Source organism: Giraffa tippelskirchi, chromosome 2 (assembly GCF_054371585.1).
Source record: "Giraffa tippelskirchi isolate mGirTip1 chromosome 2, T2T-mGirTip1v1.2.pri, whole genome shotgun sequence".
Lineage (NCBI taxonomy): Eukaryota > Metazoa > Chordata > Mammalia > Artiodactyla > Giraffidae > Giraffa > Giraffa tippelskirchi.
In genome coordinates, this window is record NC_137276.1 from 96,794,792 (window position 1) to 96,817,829 (window position 23,038).

Here is a 23,038-nt window from a genome sequence, read left to right on the forward strand (position 1 = left end):
TATTTGGCCTACTTTCATATCATGATCCAGCACACACACACAGTCATTTTATTCAATATTCCATATAATATTTCTTTCTATGTGAAATATTCCCTGATATCTTTCATTCTATTCTGTTCCACTCTGCTCCACTCTACATTTCCCTTTAAAATGTTGTTCATGATCCTCTCAATCAGAGGTTCTTAACACAGGGTCAAAAGATACTTTCATGGGGGCTGTGAATATAATTCTGGGGAGTCATAAATTATAAGAGGAAAACTTACATCTTCACTTCACCAGCTGAAACTGTAATGTAATGTTTCCTTCTGTTATTAATGTAGGCAACAAACTACAGTCATATTAGCCATACCTGGAAATCGATGACTCAGAGCCCTCACAGATATATCTAGAGCACTGAATATATCTTGAAATAGTGCTCATGCTCATCCATACTTTAAAATTACACTCCAGTCTTCCCAGAAAGTTCTTCCCTCCTCTCTGAACCTATTATGTTTCCCCTTGGCCACGCTTTTCTCCAGCCTCCCTGTTCTGTGTATTTCTGGACTGTGACACATCTGTATGCATTGTTCTCAAACTCACACGCAAATACATAATGAAGTTCATATATGTGCTAGTTTTGAGCACATTGCCATATACACTCACTTGTAGCACATTGCCATACACACTCACTTTTTTTTTTTTCAAATTCACACACATTCCACGGTCACACACCTGCTTATAAGATATGCATACACAAACATACCTGTTGCAGGAAGGGGGACCCCCTCCAGGGCCCAAAAGTAGGCTTTTGTCTAACACTCAGAAAAGAAGTGTCCGAGGAGACACATGAGCTGACAAAGGAAGAGACTATTGGGAAGGGGTGCCCTGGCGGAGAGCCGAAGTGTATGCCTGGCCAAGGTTGGTGGTTTCAGTCAGGTGCTTCCCCTGACATACCCATACCTACAGTTTTCTAGATGTGCTTCAGAGAAAGAATCCTCACCTAGTCTCTTCTCTTTGCCATACTTAGGGACTCGGGGCCTTCCCAAAGCCATTTTGAAGCCAAATCTGGCCTCTGCACCCCAATACCAAATTAAATCTCAGAGATGGAGTTTAGAGTGAAGTAGAAAAGAATAACTTTATTGCTTTGCCAGACAAAGAAGGCTGCAGCCAGCTAATGCACTCAAAACTGTGTGTCCCAAACTGGAGTGGTAGTGAGGAGTTTTATAGTAATGATTCAAAGAAGGCGTGATCGGCCCATGGGCATTCTTCTGATTGGTTAGTGATGAGGTGAATGGGCGTCAGCATCATCAACGTTCTGGTTTCAACCAGTCTGAGGTCTATGTGCTTGTGAGCAGTGTACCAATAATTTCTCCCAGCTGGTGGGGGGTTTCAGTATCTGCAAAACAGTTCAAAGAAATTGTTATGTAAATCCCTTGAGGGGGAACCAGGACCCTATCCCAAGGCTGCACTATTGTTTCTTTTGACTATTCTTCTCTTGTCTCCATATCCTCTTCTTTCCTTAGTTAGCAACTATTTGAACCTGCCCATTGGAACTCAGGGAAGGTCATAGAGGCTGAATGAAGCCTATTTCCTATAATTAAGAAATGGCAGACACAGAAAGAGTATTGTGCGCAGGAGCCCCGTATCAATTTCTCCTCTGAGGCCCTGTTGAGAGGCAACAGCCTAGAAGCACCCAATAACCATGAATAATGAGTGGTCCAGACAGACTCAGAAAGAAGGGATCTTGGGCCAACCAGTCAGATCAGCTCTATCAGCCCTCACTTTATCGTGAGGGCCACCAGGGAATTCCCCCAGCCCTCTTGTTAAATGTTTGGTCCTAATTTATTATAACTTTTATGTTAGGGACATCTTTGTAAATAATCTTAAGTTTTTTGGAATAAGATGGGGAGAAAATATGTAAAGTTTACAAACAATCATTGACTGTTTTGAAACATAGACAATTTTAAGAATCTAAAGAAAGTTATCAAATGTCTTCTCAACAAACAAACAAACTTCTTCTTCTTCACGTAAGATGTTGTATATAACTTTAAGGTTTCAAACCTAAAGCTCCAATACTTTGGCTGCCTGATGTGAAGAACTGATTCATTGGAAAAGACTGATGCTGAAAAAGATTGAAGGCAGGAGGAGAAGGGGACGACAGAGAATGAGATGCTTGGATGGTATCACTGACTTGATGGACATGAGTTTGAGCAAGCTCTGGGAGTTGGTGATGGACAGGGAAGCCTGGCATGCTACAGTCCATGGGGTCACAAAGAGTTGGACATGACTGAGCAACTGAATTGAACTGAAACCTCCTAAAGCTATAGCTGAATTCCAGGAAATTATTCTCCACAATCACATTAAGATCTGTGGATTTGACATTCATGAATGAGCCAAGCTGGCCTGCTCCCAAATCCATGGTGTTTATTCAGATCTGAACTACTGTCTACAACAGTGGATGCTGTTCTGTACGAAGTTGGCCTTGACCGGTCACTGACCCCAAGATCACTCAGCTACTGCCCACACCCACCTACCCACAGTCCTCAACTGGTCTCTAATTCAAATTTAGGACATGATAACCCACAATAAGTGATTCCTTACTTTTAAAAAATACTTTTTTAAAAATTTGGACCAAGAGACTTTATTGAATTTGTTACCACACTGCTTCTGTTTTATGTTTTGGTTTTTTGGCTGCGAGGCGTATGGAATCTTAGCTGCCTGACCAGGGATTGAACCCATACCCCCTGCATTGGAAGGTGAAGTCTTAGCCACTGGACCACCAAGGAAGTAACTGATTATACATTTTGTTTCTTATGAAAGTGGCTCTAAGAAGACAGCCAAACTGCTAGAGCTGATGATGGAAATGAAGAGATGAAAGGAAGTGATGACTTGTGACCAAGACTTGGCAATTTGCAGGGAGAAATACATGCTGTCCTAGAATATCCCACCATAGTATGGTTAATTCCCAAAGAGCTCAGGGTCTCAACCATACTCATGCCCAGGGATTATAAAAACAGATAGCCACAGGGGCCAGGCAAGTGCCAAACATGAGTGAGGCATGCTAGCCAAACATACAGCCCTCGGGGGCCCTCATTTCCCCAGAGAGAGACATAGGAGCAAATAAGAGTCCATTTTTTCTTTATTGTAAGATGGACAGCAGCACAAGCAGGACAACAAAGGCAGTGCTAGCTGGCCTCAGAGCAGGGTGTGTGCCCACCTTGCCTAACGGGCGCAGCTGCACCTGCTGTCCTGAGGATTGTCACCAGGTGGAACACAGCACAGAGTTACCACAGCTCTCAAAGTTTGCATATCTCAGGAATCCGACTGATGTGAAGGGCACTCTTCTCCCCACAATGTTGTATAAGCTAACTCAGTGCTGAGCTGCAAACCTATATGTGAGTTGGACCCCACCTGCAGACAGCTGTGATGGTTATTTCTGCACATCCTCCCACCTCCCCAATCAGTCTTCAGGGACGAGATGGTCCACGTGTTTCCCAGAAAAGGAGTTGCAGTGCATAACTAAGACTGAAACAGATGAGGACACATTACACAGAAAGCGTGTTCAGAAAGTGATTCATTCTCCAGGAGCGTGTGAACCAAGCTCCTTCCCAGGAGTTCAGAGGAGTGGGGCTGTCTTCTACCTCAAGCAGCACTATCTGGGTACCACAAGCAGCCCTGACTCTAGAAATGAGAAAAGAGGCAGCAACGTGAACCTGCCCTGGAGACTCAGACTCTTTTAGAGACCCAGGCTTGGCACAATGTAATAGGGGCTGTCCCCTTCAGGGTTGCACAGACTTGTGGGGTGTATGATGCTATCTCTGGTTGAGTCCTGTGTGCACAGCTGATAGGTTGGGACAGCTCATCGTCCCTGCTGGCCTGGGAAACACCTGTCTGCAGAGCCAAAGCAGTTCTCCTGCTGGTGGGGGTGGAATCTGGCCTCAGCACACACAGCACGCATCCCAGCAGCTCACCGTTACCCTCCACGTCAGTCCCGCTGTGGCCATCCTTCTGATTTGGATTAGGCTGTTAGATAAAAATTGAGAATATTATCTGAATCCAACCATTTTCTTCTCTCTTCCCATCTCTTCCTTGTGTTTTCTAGCCAATGCTTTATCGGTGGAACTCTTTAATTTTCCTGAACTGTCTCTTCAAGGGTGCAGGGAATTTAAAACATACTTCAACTGTATGTGTGTTTAAAATCATAAAGTGTATGTAATTGAAGTTGAAGATAATTGCAAACTAGTCTTGATTTTACTGGTGTTTTATTAACAGATCTGCCTTAATCCAGGATTAAAACCAAGTGAGATTAGAGGATTTCTCTCATCTGCCGCTTGGAGCAAGAGACTCTGGGTAATAGAAGTGCCTCCTTGCTTGTCGTAAAGCTGTCCTATTATAGTCACAGCAGTTCTATGTGCTGCCCTGTTGCCACCTGCCCCTGTGATGCACATGTGCAGTGACAAGCAAGAGAGGCACCCAACATGGTTCAATGCCACCCCATGTCCCTCAGAAAAGGTATCAGGACAAACTCCACTTTCTCTTAACCTCTGTGTTCTGAGTTGCCTTTTCAGAAACATATGGCCCTTCCTCTAAATTTGGCGTTTCATTTCAACATACATCACAGGGCACATTATTCCAGAAAAACAGGCAGTGACTAGAGTAGTAAGTATCTTGTGTCAGGTGTGGCTAGTTTGCTCCATTGATCAGAGCTCCATTAACAAGGGGAAGGTCACAGGACCTCCATTCTCATGGGGGCCATTCAGTTTCCTCCTGCTCCAAGGCCTCTGGCTGCACCTGTAATCTGGACCAGCTGCCACTGTGAAAATGTCTTCACCCAAGGAATGATGGGAACTCTGAGGGTTTCTCCTGTAGCCAACAGGTAGTGGGGTTATATCCATAGATACGTAGACACATAGACGTCACTTGATTTATTGAAGGTCATCATTGCAGGGAAAATGTCATACTAGTCAGAGGTGACTGAAGACAAAGCAGGTCTAGGTCCTCCCACAACCCTGTGACTTTTCACATAGTTCCTTTCCTGACCCTAATTGTAATCTGAACTTCCTAGGGAAGATGCATCCTTCTTCTGTGTTCATTTTAATCACCCAAACAACCCCCTGTGTCAGTTGGATTCTGTGTTTCCTGTTTTAATGTTAATAGTTGTTATCAGGGAGATGGTGTGTAGGCACATGTGCACATTTGTATGAACAGTCTGTGTACCTGAACTCATTCTTTCACCCCTCCCTCCCGGGAGAGTTCAGGAATAATCCCACCATCCAAGAAGGCACACTGGCTGTCACTTTCTCTACTATTTTCTGTCCTCAGGCTTCTGTATAAAACTGATCTCAAAGTCCTGTCAAATCCTCCATTAAAAATCTCTCCCTCTCTCCCTTCCACGATTCCAGTTCAGATCATGACCCTCTCTCCAGAGAGTTTCCAGTTGGTCTCCTGCTGTTGCAAGGTGCCCCCACCTGTATCTACTCACCATTGGTGTGTTAGTTTAGGTGTACATCAAAGTGATTCAGTTCATATATATATATATATAAATTGATCGTTTATAGAGATAGATATAAAGTGATTCTTTTTTTTCAGATTCTTTTCCATTATAGGTTGTGTTAGATATTGAAGAGAGTTCCCTGTGCTATATAGTAATTCCTATTTATATTTCTAACTGTGTATCTGTTAATCCCAGACTCTTAATTTATCTCTCTTCTCCCTTCCCCTTTGGTAACCATAAGTTTGTTTTCTATGTCAGTGAATCTATGCCTGTTTCATAAAAGAGTTTATTTGTATCATTTTTTAGATTCTACATATAAGTGATATATGATGTTTGTCTTTGTCTGACCTATTTCACTTAGTATGATAATCTCTAGGTCCATCCATATTGCTGCAAATGGTATTATTTTGTTCTTTTTATTGCTGAGTAATAATCTGTTGTATATATGTACCAAATCTTCTATCTGTCAATGAATATCTAGGTTGTTTCCATGTCTTGGCTGTTACAAATAGTGTTGCAATGAACACTGGGTTGCATGTATTTTTTCAAATTAGTTTTCATCTTTTCTGGATATATGCCCAGGAGTAAGATTGCTGGATCATATGGCAACTCTATTCTTAGTTTTTTAAGGAAACTCCATACTGTTCTCCATAGTGGCTGCCCCAATTTAAATTCCCACCAACAGTGTAGGAAGGTTCCCTTTTTCATTAGATTTTCTAATCCTCCTCTGAGACCATTCCCCAGGTGACCCAGGTAGAGTCAGCCAGGTCTGCCTGTGCAAGGCATGGGTCCTATCTCCCTCACTTAGCTGAAGCACCAGACTTCATTCATCTTTGTGTTAACATGGACCACCAAATCAGTCAGGTGTCACCCAACCACTTTCCAGTTACATATTGAGCAGCTATACCATATGCTACAAACCATTAGAGAAGCTAATTATACAGGAACAAGTAAAGAGAGGCATGGCCCCCATTATGGTACTAAAGTCATGCATAAATGATTATTAAGTGAATAAGGGTAAGTGTGTTTTACCTGTATAGTGAGCAAAGTTAAACTTTAAAGAAAAGAGAAGTAGCAACTATCAGGAAAGAAAATAAAGTCTCCATTCCCAACCCTCTGATTTTCTGTTTGTAATTTAGGAGATAAAGTATACTTTAATGAGAAGAGTTTTCTTCATTTTTAATGAGGATACCCAGTTATAGATTAGAAATAGTAATAATAATAATAAATAGTAATAATAATGACAGCAACTAACTTCTTTGGAAGGCTTACTATATTCTAGGTTCCATTTTTTTACACATATGAGCTCATTTTTTACTTACAACAAATTTGGAAAGAAGACTACCATTTGAAGACTACTAATAGTAGTCATAGTAGTCCTCAAATTTGGAGACCACTACTATAGTCTTCATTTTAGAAAAAAGGCAATTAAGCCATTGAAGTTTTTAGTAACTTGATCACAGTTCTACAATTAGTAAGTACTGGAGCTGAGTGTGTGCCCAAGCAGTCTAACTCCACAGCCCACACAGTGCTCTGTTTTCCTTTTACGGGTGGGATGCCTACTCATGCGTGCAATACTGAGAGGATATGGTCTGTGGTATATCTGAATCCACACAACAAGGAACTACCTGAATTTTCAAATGAAGTGGAGAAAAAACAAGGCCCCAGTATTAACGGCAATATTATTACAATAGTAAAGACATGGAAGCAAATGTTCACAGATAGATGAACAGATTAAGAAGATGTGAAATATTACTCAGCCATAAAGAAGAATAAAATAATGCCATTTGCAGCAACATGGATGGACCTAGAGATTACTATACTAAGTGAAATAGGTCAGACAGAGAAAGACTGATGTCATTTATACATGGAATCTAAAAAATGATACAAATGAACTTCTTTACAAAATAGAAATAGACTCACAGACATAGAAAACAAATTCATGGATAACAAAGGGGAAAGAAGAAGAGGGAAAGATAAATTAAGAGTTTGGGATTAATAGATACACACTACTAAATGTAATAGTAATGTATTAGTGGCACAGGGAAATATATTCAATATCTTGCAATAACCTATAAGGGAAAAGAATTTGAAAAAGAATATGTATATCTATATCTATATTCATATATACATATATGTGAATTATAACTTTGATGTATACCTGAAATGTTGTAAATAAACTATATTTCAATTTTTAAAAAATCAAACAATAAAAGCTTCCAAAATGCAAAAAAAAAAATTTTAAGTATCTTTAAGGAGTACGTCTAGGCTGTATATTGTCACCCTGCTTATTTAACTTATATACAGAGTACATCATGAGAAACGCTGGGCTGGATGAAGCACAAGTTGGAATCAAGATTGCTGGGAGAAATAACCTCAGAAATGCAGATGACACCACCCTTACGGCAGAAAGTGAAGAAGAACTAAAGAGCCTCTTGATGAAAGTGAAAGAGGAGAGTGAAAAAGTTGGCTTAAAGTTCAACATTCAGAAAACTAAGATCATGGTATCCAGTCCCATCACTTCATGGCAAATAGATGGGGAAACAGTGGAAACAATGGCTAACTTTATTTTTCTGGGCTCCAAAATCTCTGCAAATGGTGATTGCAGCCATGAAATTAAAAGACGCTTGCTCCTTGGAAGGAAAGTTATGACCAACCTAGACAGCATATTAAAAAGCAGAGACATTACTTTGCCAACAAAGGTCTGTCTACTCAAGGCTATGGTTTTTCCAGTAGTCATGAATGGATGTGTCAGTTGGACTATAAAGAAAGCTGAGCACTGAAGAAATGATGCTTTTGAACTGTGGTGTTGGAGAAGACTCTTGAGAGTCCCTTGGACTGCAAGGAGATCCAACCAGTCCATCCTAAAGGAGATCAGTCCTGGGTGTTCATTGGAAGGACTGATGTTGAAGCAGAAACTCCAATACTTTGGCCACCTGATGCAAAGAGCTGACTCACTTGGAAAGACCCTGATGCTGGGAAAGATTGAGGGCAGGAGATAAGGGGATGACAGAGGATGAGGTGGTCGGATGGCATCACCGACTCAATGGACATGGGTTTGGGTGGACTCCAGGAGTTGGTGATAGACAGGGAAGCCTGGCATGCTGTGGTTCATGGGGTCGCAAAGATTGTGGTTCATGGGGTCTCTCAGCTGAGCGACTGAACTGAACTGATCTGAAGACTGTAAGACTATATGGATGGAAAACAAAGCAGTAGTTGCCTTAGATTGGGGGAGGGGGTAGGGTTGACTACAAAGGGTTACACAAGGGCACCCAACTCTGTGGGGGTGATGGACGCATCTGTCAAAACTCTAGAACTATATACCACAAAGTGTGAACTTCACTATATTCTAATGAAAAACAATAAACTGGGATGTTGGGTGATCCAGAGCAGAATGCAGACTGAGGCTAGTGAATCTAACTGTATGACCTGTGTTTGACAGAAGCTCATTGAAGAGGGTAGAATCAAAAGGAGCTGACTAGTTTCAGCAAATGGTGTCTGGACTGGATACTAATGCATGGGACAAAATTCATCGAATATAAAGACTGTACTCTAGCTGATAAATTTATTTCTTATAGGTGTATGGGTTAGCAATCATGGAAGTACACGTATGCTAGTATTAAACAAATAAATAAATACAGTGTAGGTAATAGAAGCCAGTTTTCTGTCAGAAAAAGCAGCTACAAATAAGCAAGAAGGGAAACAAGAATAGATCCTGTGGTGTTGGGTTAGAGATTATCAGTATGAACTCTTATTTTAAGAGAGAGAGATTTGTATATATATATATAGATTAGTATGCACACATGCATTTCCTAGTTCTGTCCCCTACTAGGCATGGCAGAAAAAAAGCAAAAGATACAGTCATGTCAAAAGAAATTAAGAAGCCAAGTAGATAGCTCCAAAGGGCCAAACTGGAACTACAAGCTTTACTTGTTGCTTTGTTGAGCAACAAAATTAATTACATTAGTATTGGATTGTAACCCAAAGACTAAAATAAACATCAATGAGTCCATATTGCTATAAACAAATGATTGAATAATTAAAATAAACGGAGGGATAAGGGACAAATTTCCTTACAAAAGAATTTCAAATAATACGTGTCCCCTCCCATAGAGTTTGGGCTAGACTCAATGACCTTCACCCAAAGGATGGAGTATGGAAAGAAAAACACAGCAGGTTTACAGAGGAGAAACCTGAAAGTCAACAGGCACTCCATAACCAGGTGATGAATGTTAATAAGTTATGTGCCCCTGATCTGATGCAAAAAGAATGGCACTTCCTCCCTGGGAATTCTTCCCCCAAGCCCATAACCCCAGTCTGATCACAAGAAATCATCAGACAGACCCCAACTGAGACAGTCTACAAAATATCCAACTGTATTCTTCAAAACTGGCAAGGTCATGGCAAACAAAGAAATACTGAGAAAATAGCACAGGTCAGAGGAAATTAAAGAGACATGAAAATTAAATGCTGTGTCATATTCTGGCTTAGATTCTGACAATAGATGAAAGGAAATTTGTGAAAAAACTGATTAAATTTGAATGAAGTCTGTATTTAGTTAGTACCATTGTACCACTGTTCATTTCTTAGTTTCAACATATATACTAGGATTATAGAAAATGTTAACATTAGGGGAAGCTCAGTGAACACTATATACAAACTGTACTCTTTTTGCAACTCTTCTAGAAATTATTCCAAAGTAAAATAAAAAAATAGCTTCTGAAATTGTTATTGCTTCGAATGCATACATATATTATTTATTTTTAAAACATGTAAAGAGACTTCCCTTGTGGTCCAGTGGTTAAGACTCTGTACTGTCACCGTAGGGGGGGTTGGTTCGATCCCTGATTGGGAAGCTAAGATCCCATATACCACAGAGTGTGGCAAAAAAAAAAAAAAAAAAAAAGTGAAAATATTACCCATTCAAAAATATCAAGTTTAAAAATAAAATAAGTTTTGCTTCATGACATTATGCTTCTGAGAGTGGCAAGGCTATACATTTTTCTACCTTTCTTATTCTGTATTATTTTAATGCATTGTTCTTGTTTCCATAATAATTCAGGTTTAAATCTAGGAAAGTGTCAGCTTGAGTTTTGTGCAAATATTTAAATTTCTCTATTTCTCTTTTTTGGTCTTGAGAGCTGAACTCCAATTTGGGGGAAATACAAACATAATAGAAACGAATCCTCTCTAGTTGAAACTCATCTGCAATGCCTGAATTAGGCCCCTTCCCTGGGTTGAACTAAGCCCAAGTGCCTGTGTCTAGACAGAAGAAAGAATGGAAACAGGAAACAAATGCCCCCAAGTGAACTGGCCACACAGAAACTTTCAGCAAACAGGTCTGTTCTCATTGTGAAATGTTGGTCAGAGAAGTAATTTGGATATCTACTTCCTTCCAGGTTTGTTTCCTGCCCATTTCAGCTGAAACAGACAAATCACTGATGCCAGATAGAGGCGTGAGCTGCTTGGCCATAACAGGGAATTCTAGGTAAACAATCAGGTGTTTTTTAGCTGTCATTTAAGTAGCCTCTGACAAACGTCATTGTCAATGAAGCTTGACACAAATATATGAGGCATCTTCTGCCCATCTCTTGTGCCAAAGCATCAGGCAAAACACACCATCTGCGACAGGGGAGCATTAAGCAAATTAATGTTCAGGGCTTTTTAAAATAATCATTTTTAAGCAAGGAATTTACTTTTCAGGCATGATTAGGGAGAAAAATTATGGCAATCGAATGTAGGAATGGCTCTCAGCGCTGTAAACACATTCCACGGGTCTGGGTTCACTTCTTGCAGCCATGTTTTTCACATTCTGGAATTAGGGGAAGAGACCTGGAGTGTGAGTGCCGTTCTTCTCCTGCAAATTCTGAGACGTGCTGCACGAGGAAGACTTGCATCCCTTAGGGAGGACTTCTGCAACCCAGGCCTCACCTACGTGGATGGTCCAGTGAAGGCCTGGAAGAGTAGCTCTGAGGGGCAGAAAGGTCTAATTTCCCCCACTTGCCTCTGGGCTCTCAGGGTAAGGGAAGCAGACCCTGGACTGTCACTCCTGCTTAATTTTCACCCACGACAGTCTGCCATCTGAGCAGCCAAACTATCTTTTAAGAATTGCAAATCAGGGGCTTCCCTGGTGGTCCAGTGGTTAAGAATACACCTGCCAATGCATGGGACATGGGTTCAATCCCTAGTCTGGGAAGATTTCACATGCCACGGAGCAACTAAGTCCCTGTACCACAACTATTGCAACTGTGCTCTAGAGCTTGCAAGCCATGATTACTGAGCCCATGTGCTGCAACTATTGAAGCCCACATGTTCTATAACTCCTGCTCCACAACAAGAGAAGCTGCCACAATGAGAAGCCCATGCACTGAAACTAGAGAGAAGCCCCTGCTGTTTGTAACTAGAAGAAAAGCCCGTGCACAGCAGCGAAGACCAAGCATAGTCAAAAATAAATAAATAAATAAAAACTTTAAAAATATATAAATTAAACCACGTCACTTTTTTGTTTATAAATCCTCCAGTGGTTTTCCATTACACTGGGGGATATAATGACACATGAAATAAAAGATAAAGACAAATATTATATGTTTTCACTTATATGTGGAATGTAAATAGTAGAACAAATGATCGATTATAACAAAACAGAAACAGACCCACAGATATGGAGGACAAACTAGAGGTTACCAGTGGGAGAAGGATGGGGGAGGAACCAGATAGGTGAAGGTGATTGAGACACAAACCACCAAGAATAAAGTAAGTTACAAGTATGTAATATACAGAACAGGGAACAGGGAATATGGTCAATATTTTATAGGTTTGCATGGAATGTAATCTATAAAAATAGATTATACCATAGACTGTATATACTATACTATTGAATTACTATGTTGTATACCTGAAACTTCCACAGGTGGCAGTGGTAAAGAACCTGCTTGCCAATGCAGAAGTCAATTATACTTTAATAAAAATAAATACATAAAATAAAAAACAAAATAAAATTCAAAACATGTATTTGGCTTCTTCCTCTTTGTCCACAGCAATCCTCCCTTCCCTCACTGCATTCTGTCAGCAAGACTATTCACAAATGCCCCAGATCATGACCTTCCAGACACGTTTGGCATGTGACTTGCTTCAGTCAATGAGATTTAAGTAGAAGTGACATATATCACTTCCAATTAGAACCTTGAAGAGTCGGTGCATGATTTGTGGTGCTCAAGTCCCCCTACTGCAGAGGTCAGAGAAGTCCAGGCCAGGATGCAACCTGAGCACAAGCCCTGCAACAACTCCCAGTGGACACACAGCAGGAAAAAAGAAATGTGCTCTGTTTCGAACCCCTGAGCTTTGGGGAGTGGTTGGTTAGTTATTGCAGCATAACCTGACCTATCCTGACTAGCACAGTGCCTGAAAGGATAAATGAATGAAAGAACACAATACATAGTCTTGCTCAACCTGGCAGCAGCCTCTGTTGGCATTAGCAACCACAAGCCAACTCAGATTTGTCCTCAGCTGATGGGAAAACAAGATCAGAGCCATGGCCAGGACAGTGGACAGGAGGCAGGATATAGGGCAAAGTGAAGGACTTACTGACCATATCATAGGTTCAGTCTAACTCCATAACCAGGAGTCACAGACAGCACACTCCCTCTCAGTCTAAGTTATTTGCTTAGAAAGAGATTTCCCAACAGAGCCATGGTAGAGGGTTGTCTCTGATGCAGGAGCCTGATTGGGACCTGGGAAAGAAGGAGGCCTGGGACGGCTCTGGTTTCTCTGAACTCTGAAGGGGGACTAGTCAGCCCCCTTCAGTGATTCTAAAATCAAGGCTTTGGTCAGCTGTTAGGCTTGCTGTCTAGCCCTCTCTATCTCTGTGACTTCTGATCATTTACTTAACCTCTCTGAGCTTCAATTTTCTTGTTTATCAAATATGGATAATAACCCCTATCTCCTAGGACACTGAGAAGTAAGGAATAAAATGCACTTTCAACACTTGGCTACTTATTAAGTAGCATACTCTGTGCTTAATAAATACTAGCTATTGATAGAAGTGTTTTCTGAAACTCCAGAAACCTCTCAGGTAGGAGCTACAGGACAAATAGAAGAAAGGAGGAGCTACCGTCTCAGTACAGACCAAACATGGTAGAAACAAATGAAGAAATATTCTCCAAAAACAACCAAAATGACCAGAGTTTAAAATAATTTGAAATCAGGTGAAAGCACAGATGGACACAGAGAACATCCAAGGCGCAGCCACTCCACACGATTTGGCATGCCATTAAGGAACATTCGCACTGGTCATGTTTGTTGCTTTTAGTGTTATATTTTTGCACAGACCTTTTAATCTCAGAAATTAAATGACTACTCTAGAAGGTTACGGGACTTCTTACCCTCCCTCTCCCTGGCTGTATTTCCTTTTGAGACATTTTTTAAGTTTTTAGTAAAAAAAAAAAAATGCTGTAAAAGGCTAGGTTGAATTATATGATACATTGAAATTAAAATGAAATTTTAAATTATCATGCAGTTCGGGATGATGTAGAATGAGTGATAATAAATAAAGGTTAAAAGGATGATGGCAGATCCTTTTTCATGTTTTTTTTTTTTTCTTTCTGTTGTTTATAAAAAAAAAAACTTCTCAGAAGATTAAAAATAATATTTCTTTCCCTATTGATTTTTTCTTTCCCCATTTGGCAAACATTAATTTATTTCCTGTGTTTCTAATGGAGCTGATATTAATAGAGCTTTATTTATTTATTTCATCCCCTGGCCATCAACATTACTGATGGTACCCTATGCCTGAGGACAGCACCCAGACTGTTCCAGAGGTGACGGGGCATTTCTGGAGGCCAGAGTGCAGGATCCTGTCCCCACCAGCTTCTCCCAGTGTCAGTATGGAAAGGTCTCCTGCTTTTATCACCCAAGATACAAGGGACTTCTAGTTCAATCTGCTGCCCTGTAAAGGCTGTTCCAGAACCAGTCCAAAACCCTGCTCACATGGTTCCTTCTGCTTGGAATTCCTCTTCCCTCCTCTCCTGCCTTTGTTAGGGCCCCAGCTCGGATTCTGTCTTTTGGAGTGAAGACTGCCCTGATCTCTTCTTTATGTGGAACACAAACCTCCCCCAGCTGAATAAGTTTCCAATACATAACACACTTTGGTTTGCTAGACCCTGGGCCAGGTGCTAGGGATTCAACAGTGACTAAGACATAGTTCTTGCTCTTGAGAACATTCATCCACTCCAGCTGGGGAGACACAGTCATGGTGCTACAGGGCAGGACACAGGGTACTTAACCCTTGTTGTTGTCGTTTTGTCACTAAGTTGTGTCTGACTCTTTGCGACCTCAAGGACTGTAGCTCACTAGGCTTCTCTGTCCATGGGATTTTCCAGGCAAGAATACTGGAGTGGATTGCCATTTCCTCCATGGGATCTTCCCAACCCAGGCATCAAACCTATGTCTCTTGCATCTCCTGCACTGGCAGGTGGATTCTTTACCACTAACACCTATTTAAACTATGCTGTGGGTTTATTAATTATGATGCTTGATCATTTATATACATAATTTAATGGACTATTCTGGAATCAATGCTAAAGCCCAAAGAAAGTACTCTAACAGTGGAGATTTCCAGCATGTGACAGAGAAAAGTTTGAGGGCACAAATGCCTTTAGGCATGGCTGTTACTCACCTGCACACTATCCTCAGATCAGCATCACAAAAACCCTAAGGGTCTCCAGGAGCTAAGACTCCCTGTTCTCATTGGAGTGTGGAGAATCCTACTCCTCACTCCAAAGCATCATCTCTCTCCAAAGGGGTGGAGTTGGCCTGGGGAGGGATCTGAGTATCCAGAAGAGAACTTCTGCTCTTCTTCTAGCCCTTCTCTCCTATCTTCTGATAGAAATTTCTGCCAAACTCTGCACGCAATTATCTCCTCAGAGGGCCTCTTTGCCAGTTCACCAAGTCCTTGTCAAAGACATCAGTATTAGTTAAGGAAATTCTGGTTGCTGTAGTAATCAAGCCAAAAAGAATAACGTTTCAAACATGTTAGACATTCTTTTTTGCTAAGGGAAAAATATATAAAGGCTATTCCTGATTGACCAGTGGCTTCCCTCCACGGGATGATGTAAGGACCCAGGTTGCTTCCACCTTGTGATTCTACTGTCCTCAATACATGGCTTCCAAGGACACCAATGCTTGCCTGCATTATATTTGTAGAAGAAAGAATACAGACAATATAATAGTCCAGCTGGAATAAGATGTACATCACTTCCATTCAAATGCAATTCTAGAACTTAGTCATATACCACATCTAACTGTCTATGACCTGGCTGTGTCCAAGAGAAACAGAAAACAGCTGTATTTAAAACTAGTCAGTCTTTGTCAAAACATATGAATTCCAGTCTTAGAATTTATGGGAACTCAGTAAAAAAAATAGCTATTATTCTCTGGATACAATGGTGGCTTTTGAAGATTGCTGGGGAATGGCATGATCCATTTTCCCAATAAAAGCAAATGGTTCACACAACAAATAAATCGTGGAGCCTATGCTATCTGATTCCAAAGCCACTAGACTATGCCATGTCAATGAGAAGATTTAGATAAAATCCTTACGAGGAGCTTACAGGTGAAAGGTAATGGAGAACAATTAGATGTCTACTGAATCAAAGTTTACTATTTATTTCTAACTAAAAAATGATCATCACTTTCACTTTTCACCAATTCTCTGGTGGCTGAGACAGTAAAGAATCTGCCTGCAATGCAGGAGACCTGGGTTCAATCCCTGAGTTGGGAAGATTCCCTGGAGAAGGGAATGGCTACCTGCTCCAGTCTTCTTTCCTGGAGAATTCCATGGACAGAGGAGCCTGACAGTCAATGGGGACGCAAAGAGTTGAACACGACTGAGCAACTAACACTTTCATTTCACTTTGAGATCCTTTTCACTGTCTATGGGTATCAGCTCTTAACCAAGCCCCTAGTAGTAGTTACTGGTGAGTGTACTGAACGTTGCTCAGTCATGTCCGACTCTTTGCAATCCCATGGACTGCAGTCTGCCAGGCTCTTCTGTCCATGGAATTCTCCAGGCAAGAATACTGGAGTGGGTTGCCATTTCCTTCAAGTTATTGGTACATCTCACCAAATACTTTGGTTCCCTTCACTTACAGGCACGTGATAGAACTGAACTTCCCAGACCGCATGAAGCTGCTTGTAACAACATGACTTCCTTAGGTAATAAAATGAGGAAGGAAGTGACATGTCACCCTTTGGGGAGGAAATTTTAAGAACCATGCACAATTTGCCAGAAACCTATTTTCCTTTGAGGTGAACTACCATCAACATTCAAGATGCTGGATATTCCATCAGCCTAGGTTAGGAGGTGACATGCAGGCAGGGAGCAGAGCCCTCAGCCAAACTGCAGTGGACTTGTAGAAGGAGTGTGAAAAAGGCATTTACTATTCAGTTCAGTCACTCAGTCGTGTCCGACTATTTGCGACCCCATGAATTGCAGCACACCAGGGCCTCCCTGTCCATCACCAACTTCTGGAGATTACCCAAACCCATGTCCATCTAGTCAGTGATGCCAGCCAACCGTCTCATCCTCTGTCGTCCCCTTCTCCTTCTGCCCCCAATCCTACCCAGGATTAGGGTCTTTTCCAATGAGTCAACTCTTCGCATGAGATGGCCAAAGTATTGGAGTTTCAGCTTCAACATCAGTCCTTCCAGTGAACACCTAGGATTGATCTCCTTTAGGATGGATTGATTGGATCTCCTTGCAGTCCAAGGGACTCTCAGGAGTCTTCTCCAACACCACAGTTCAAAAGCATCAGTTCTGCGGCACTCAGCTTTCTTCACTGTCCAACTCTCAAATCCATACATCAGTTCAGTTCAGTTCAGTCACTCAGTCATGTCCGACTCTCTGCGACCCCATGAATTGCAGCACGCCAGGCCTCTCTGTCCATCACCAACTCCTGGAGTCTACCCAAACCCATGTTCATTGAGTCGGTGATGCCATCCAACCATCTCATCCTCTGTCGTCCCCTTCTCCTCCCGCCCCCAATCCTACCCAGCATTAGGGTCTTTCCCAATGAGTCAACTCTTCGCGTGAGATGGCCAAAATATTGGAGTTTCAGCTTCAACATCAGACCTTCCAGTGAACACCCAGGATTGATCTCTTTTAGGATGGATTGACTGGATCTCCTTGCAGTCCAAGGGACTCTCAAGAGTCTTCTCCAACACCACAGTTCAAAAGCATCAATTCTGCGGCGCTCAGCTTTCTTCACCGTCCAACTCTCACATCCATACATGACCACTGGAAAAACCATAGCCTTGACTAGATGGACCTTTGTTGGCAAAGTAATGTCTCTGCATTTCAATATGCTATCTAGGTTGGCCATAACCTTCCTTCCAAGGAGTAAGCGTCTTTTAATTTCATGGCTGCAATCACCATCAGCAGTGATTCTGGAGCCCAAAAAAGTAAAGTCTGACACTGTTTCCACTGTTTCCCCATTTATTTCCCATGGAGTGATGGGACCAGATGCCATGATCTTAGTTTTCTGAACGTTGAGCTTTAAGCCAACTTTTTCACTCTCCTCCTTCACCTTCATCAAGAGGCTCTTTAGTTCTTCTTCACTTTCTGCCATAAGGGTGGTGTCATCCGCATATCTGAGGTTATTGATATTTCTCCTGGCAGTCTTGATTCCAGCTTGTGTTTCTTCCAGCCCAGCGTTTCTCATGATGTACTCTGCATATAAGTTAAATAAGCAGAGTGAAAGTATACAGCCTTGACATACTCCTTTTCCTATTTGGAACCAGTCTGTTATTCCATGTCCAGTTCTAACTGTTGCTTCCTGACCTGCATACAGGTTTCTCAAGAGATAGGTCAGATGGTCTGGTATTCCCATCTCTTTCAGAATTTTTCACAGTTTATTGTGATCCACACAGTCAAAAGCTTTGGCATAGTCAATAAAGCAGAAATAGATGTTTTTCTGAAACTCTCTTGCTTTTTCGATGATCCAGTGGATATTGGCAATTTGATCTCTGGTTCCTCTGCCTTTTCTAAAACCAGGTTGAACATCTGGAAGTTCACGGTTCACGTATTGCTGAAGCCTGGCTTGGGGAATTTTGAGCATTACTTTACTAGCATGTGAGATGAGTGCAGTTGTGCGGTAGTTTGAGCATTCTTTGGCATTGCCTTTCTTTGGGATTGGAATGAAAACTGACCTTTTCCAGTCCTGTGGCCACTGCTGAGTTTTCCAAATTTGCTGGCATATTTTGTGCAGCACTTTCACAGCATCATCTTTGAGGATTTGAAATAGCTCAACTGGAATTCCATCACCTCCACTAGCTTTGTTCGTAGGGATGCTTTCTAAGGCCCACTTGACTTCACATTCCAGGATATCTGGCTCTAGGTGAGTGATCACACCATCTTGATTTTCTGGGTCATGAAGATCTTTTTTGTACAGTTCTTCTGTGTATTCTTGCCACCTCTTCTTAATATCTTCTGCTTCTGTTAGGTCCATACCATTTCTGTCCTTTATCGAGCCCATCTTTGCATGAAATGTTCCTTTGGTATCTCTAATTTTCTTGAAGAGATCTCTAGTCTTTCCCAATCTGTTTTTTTCCTCTATTTCTTTGCATTGATTGCTGAGGAAGTCTTTCTTATCTCTCCTTGCTATTCTTTGAAACTCTGCATTCAGATGGGGATATCTTTCCTTTTCTCCTTTGCTTTTCGCTTCTCTTCTCTTCCCAGCTATCTGTAAGGCCTCCTCAGACAGCCATTTTGCTTTTTTGCATTTCTTTTCCATGGGGATGGTCTTGATCCCTGTCTCCTGTACAATGTCACAAACCTCTGTCCATAGTTCATCAGGCACTCTGTCTATCAGGTCAAGTCCCTTAAATCTATTTGTCACTTCTAGTGTATACTCTTAAGGGATTTGATCTAGGTCATACCTGAATGGACTAGTGGTTTTCCCTACTTTCTTCAATTTAAGTCTGAATTTGGCAATAAGCAGTTCACGATCTGAGCCACAGTCTATTTACACAATAGTCACATTTACTATTAGGAACCACTAAGATTTTGGGTTTCTTCTGTTACTGTTGCATAAACTAGCCTATTCTAATACACCCTTCCCTGGGGAATATGACACCAGAAAGTCAAATGCATAATCATTTATTTAGGGGAATTCTTGGCTTAAAGAAAATCTTTTAAGGCAAACAGGCTTATCATAGAAGTACAAATAGACCCCAAATTTATGGATTTACTCCCTCATGGGATGGTGGTCTCTCCTTCCATCTTACAACCATCAGAGAACTCCAAAGTTTAGGATAATTCTGGTGATGTTCTGGTCTGTACTGTTAAAAAGGCAAGGAAGAAAAACAAACTTGACTTCTTTAAGCACTGCACTGTGGCAGATTGCAGAAACAGAAACATATCAGGTTGAAAGAAATAAGAACCAAATTCATGACTAATTGTGTATAAGAGGGAAGTGAGCAGATGTAAGTCAGAGAAGAAGGTTGGTGGTGCCTATAAAGCTGTGGTCCCAAAAGCCAGTTCCAAATAGGAAGTGGAGGATGAGGCAGAACTTCAGGAGGCACGGGCAGAAGTTTTTCCCCTTCAGAAGAAGCAGCAGTGTGAAGACTGAATTTAAGTCAGTTTAAAAAACTGAGATGAGCAGGCCAGGTTAAAGCAGCACTGTAACAGAACAATTGAGGCAGCTCATCCAACAGGAGTGAAAGATCCTGAGGGGAATCTGTGTAGGAAAAGAGTCATAAAAACTCAAATTTGCCACATAGCAGGACAGGTCAAACATAGAAATCCCCTCTCAGATCAGAGGCAGGCAAGTTGAAATTTGAGTTCCGGTAAACACTGATGAAGAAATAACCATCCATGGTGACCATGTTCGGCTGAAGTTAAAAGGAAAGATCCTGTGAAACACTTTGAACTTCAGCATATTTCTACCTCTGTTTGAGGAGGGGAGAAATAGCATGCAGTGTTGGACTGTGGAGTCTCTTTCCTTGGATTAGACTCCTGTGCTGCTAGTGAACTTGGGCAAGTTTCCCAACCTCTCTGATCCTCAGTTCCCTTTCCTATAAAGTGAGCATAACTATTTGAGGATTAAATGGGATGAAATGGAATATTCTTTGCTGAATACCTCCCATGGTGAGACTCAGCACCTGTAAATCAGTGGTGATATCCCCTCCTACAGAATCTGTTTGCAGGAAGGGGGTCTCTACATTTGTTTGGCTGACAAATATGGAGGAGAAAAAGGTTTTCATTGTAGAGAATCCTACCAGAGGAAGACTCTGGGGAGAATGGCCTGGTAGACAGTTTGAGATGTTGTCTATTCCCTTGCTGGTCTGAAGGGTGGTGAGACAAGGGGATGGAAGGAGCCACACATAGGAAATCTGGGCAAGACTGACAGTCCCTGTGTATTTTCCTTTGGGTTTGGGTCATCTAGGGAAGCCTAGAGTGGAGGCAGGGGGAACATCCTCTTCCTGATGCCCCTCAGTCTGCCACATTAGTACCCACAGAAAGGTGAATTTCAGAAATTCAGGTCACAGAGATATCATATGTAAATCTCTGGGACTGTGACTGCCGTGATCTTTCCTCAGTATGCTTTCTATTTCATTAAATCTTCTTTCAAGAAATATTCCTTTTGATATGTGGACTTGATGTCTCATAAACAGATTCTAGTTCCTTAAAAGTCATTTATATTTAACTAGAAAATAAAATATGAGCGGATCTGGAGAGCATCCCTTACTACTTTCAGCTTTTTTAACCTGCAGCTATTCTAATAGCGGAGAACTGCTACCACAACCCAGTGTTTCCCCAAATCCAGCCAATGTCTATTTGCTAGGCTTCCTGCCTATGAATTGTGGTAGTGAATTACCTGGGGAATTTGTCAAAATTAGACATTTGCAAGCTGTCCCTTGAGAAATTCAGTTTAAACAGATGTAGAAGATTCCACTATTGATTGTGACCGGCATCCTGAATTGAGAACCATTTCAAGCAATCCCATTGTCTGTCCACCTATTGCAATCAGTGAAATTGTAAACATAGAAACATAAGAAGAACTAAATCCTGAAAACATGATTGCCAAATCCAATCCATTTCAACAAAATAATGGGCATAAATAAAGTTTCAAGTGTAAGAAGTTGCCCATAGGTAGATATTTTGGTGACTGCTGATTTTTTTTTTCTTATGACTCTTGGTCTTATTTCTATCCTTCCTTAGGCTTCTTGGACAGAAGGAAATGCAATAGTATGTAAGAATGCAAGTAGAAGCCCTAAGGAATCACATAGATGATCTATTCTTTTGATAAGAGATTAGACCAGCTTATACAGACAATTTTCTCAGCTCCAAAGGTAGATACAAGAAAAGCTGTTGCACATCAACTGCCTGGCTGTTCATAATTAATCAACCACCATATATTCTATTATAAAGTATCTGTTTTTAGTCCCTATTTCTTTTATTTCCACTCTCATCTTTATTTGCTTCCTTTACTAAATGTGGACTTTGTTCTTTTCCTTGTTCCTTTAGGTGTAAGTTTTCATTGTTTGAGGTTTTTCTTGTTTCCTGAAGTGAGCTATAATCTCCCCTCTTAGAACTGCCTTTACTGTGTCCCATAAATTTAGGATTGTTGTGTTTTCATTTTCATTTGTCTCAAGTAGTTTCTAATTTCCTCTTTGATTTCTTCATTGACTCAAAGGTTGTTTTGTAGCATGTTGTTTCAACTCCATGTGTTTGTATTTTTTCCAGTTTTTTTCTTGAAGTTGATTTCTGGTTTCATACCATTGTGGTCAGAAAAGATGTTTCACATGATTTCAGTCTTCTTAAATTTGCTGAGACTTGTTTTGTGGCCTAACATGTGATTCCAAAAGATATATGCACCCTATGTTCATTGAAGCATTATTTATAATAGTTAAAGTATGGAAGCTAACTAGAGGTCTACTGATAGGTGAATGAATAAAGAAGATGTGATATATATATAATGGAATATTACTCAGCCATAAAAAAGAATGAAATCTTACCACTTGTGACAACATGGATGGACCTAGAGAGTTGAAATAGTTGAAATAAGTCAAAGAGAGAAAGACAAATACCATATAATCTCACTTATGTGTGAAGTTTAAGAAGACAAAACAAACAATACAGAAACAGATGTAGATACAGAGATATCAAGATCTACCTTAAATTAAGTTTTGTGCATGATATGTGGTAAGAGAAAAGATTCATTTATTCACATGTGTGTATATAACTGATTCAGCACCACTTATTGGAAAGGTCATGCTTTATCCACCTAATTATAATGGTGCCTTTGTTGTACATCAAATGGCCATATATCTGTGGGCCAGCCTTTAAATTCTTTATTAGTCTATTTCTCTAACCTTGCACCAATACCACATTATCTTAACAACTGTAGTTAATAAATCCTGATACATGTTAGTATAAGTATTTCAGCTTTGCTCTACTTCAAGATACTTTGGCTATTCTAGAACCTTTGCATTTTCATGTAAGTTTTAGAATAAATTTGCTAATTTTCATTAAAACACTGCTAAAATTTTTATTTAAATTTTACTGGA

General features: G+C 40.8%; 1 long non-coding RNA gene across 1 annotated transcript in view; it reads right to left on the reverse strand.

The window, feature by feature from the left end:
* Nucleotides 1–1,095: 1,095 nt before the first annotated feature.
* LOC145538143 (uncharacterized) overlaps nt 1,096–23,038 on the reverse strand; it is a 108,587-nt gene continuing 86,644 nt past the window's right edge. Inside the window, exon 3 of the long non-coding RNA XR_014076670.1 lies at nt 1,096–1,375. This is a non-coding gene — a long non-coding RNA (uncharacterized LOC145538143). The remainder of the gene's footprint in view (nt 1,376–23,038) is intronic.